At 40.3% G+C, this 1,765-nt stretch overlaps 1 pseudogene; it reads left to right on the plus strand.

The window, feature by feature from the left end:
- The first annotated feature begins 118 nt into the window (after nucleotides 1-118).
- LOC125850653 (G-type lectin S-receptor-like serine/threonine-protein kinase SD2-5) lies at nucleotides 119-1,761 on the plus strand (annotated as a pseudogene).
- The last annotated feature ends 4 nt before the right edge of the window (nucleotides 1,762-1,765 follow it).

Here is a 1,765-nt window from a genome sequence, read left to right on the forward strand (position 1 = left end):
CAGATGGAGCCACACTGACACCCTATCGAGAGAAGGGAACGAGACTCTGTTTGTCTGTGGTTTCTTATGTGATTACAATGGTACTGCTTGTGTTTTTGGCGTCCTTTTATTCCCAAAGATCAGTAACAATAATTCTTATCTATATTACGCGAGATTAGTTTGGTCAGCAAATCGGAATAATTCAGTTAGAGCTAATGCAGCCTTGCAACTTAGGCAAGATGGAGGCTTATTCTTGATGGACTCAGATGGCACTTTGATTTGGAGTACAAGCACAAGCACAAGAGGAAAGGTTGTTGCGGGATTCAAATTGACAGTACTGGGAAATATTGTTCTCTTTGACAAAAGTAACGACATCATTTGGCAGTTTTTTGATCATCCTACAGACACTTTGGTTGCTGGACAAATGACAAATGCTGGACAAAAGCTGAGATCCAGTGTATCAGCAACAAATTGGAGTGAAGGTTTGTTCACATTTGATGTTCAACTATTTGGCTTTTTAGCATACATTGAGTCAAATCCACGTCAACTCAATGTCTCAAGACTTGGGGATAAAGGTTCCCCGTTTCCTGGACTAATATTTGATTCTAAAATAATGATTTTCAATGGGACATTATTCCTAAATTTTGCATTTTCAAATACTAGATTCACGGGTTTGGGGATGATGGGCATTTAAGGGTGTATCACTGGAGAGGATCTTGGTTACAGGAGGCTGATCTATTGACAGACTACATTGGTGAGTGTGGGTATCCAACTGTGTGTGGGAATTACTCTGTTTGTGCAAATGGGCAGTGTACTTGTCCTCAAACCGCGGTTGATCAGACTAACTTTCTCCAGCAAATAAATTACAGGCAGCCAAACCAAGGGTGTGTCCTTATCACACCTATCTCTTGTGAAAAGTCCCAATATCATATTTTTATGGAGCTCAAGTACATAGCTTATATTCCCCTCTATTTGCAATATGGTACAAACAAAACAGATTTGGAGAATTGCAAAAGGTCTTGCTTAAGCAATTGTTCTTGCAAAGCAGCTCAATTTCAATTTAGTGGTCCTGGTAACACAATGGGTCACTGCGCATTGTTGAATGATGTATTTTCGCTCACATACGATTATGGAGCACCCAACAAGACAACTCTTTTCATCAAGGTGCAGAGCTCTTCTAACTTACAAGCCTCTCCATCACTTTTCTCTTCAGAGAAGAAATCAAAGCGTGTCCCAGCAATTGTAGGATCCACCATCGGAGCTTCATTTGGTTTGCTTCTCATGGTTTTAACTTGCTTTGCCTATATTTTCAGATGGAGAAAAGGGCTCGAGGAAGACGAGGAGGAGTTCCTTGATCAAATACCAGGAATGCCTACTAGATTTTCCTATGAGGAACTCACTGTGATGACTGAAAATTTCAGTGAGAAACTTGGGGAAGGGGGATTTGGTTCTGTATTTGAAGGAACAATGAGTGATGGCACCAAAATAGCGGTGAAGCGTCTGCAAGGTTTTGGTAATGTGAAGAAATCATTCTTAACTGAGGTGGCAACAATCGGTAGCATTCAGCATGTCAATTTGGTGCAACTTGTTGGATTTTATGCTGAGAAATCACACAGACTTCTGGTTTATGAATATATGGCCAATGGCTCTTTAGATAGGTGGATTTTTCACAGAAAGCAGGAATGATCTCTCACATGGGATATCAGGAAAAAGATCATATCAGACGTCGCCAAGGGCCTAGCTTACGAAGACAGTAACAACAAAATTATTCATTTGGATATTAAAC

Source organism: Solanum stenotomum, unplaced genomic scaffold (genome assembly GCF_019186545.1).
Source record: "Solanum stenotomum isolate F172 unplaced genomic scaffold, ASM1918654v1 scaffold18281, whole genome shotgun sequence".
NCBI classification, from domain to species: domain Eukaryota; kingdom Viridiplantae; phylum Streptophyta; class Magnoliopsida; order Solanales; family Solanaceae; genus Solanum; species Solanum stenotomum.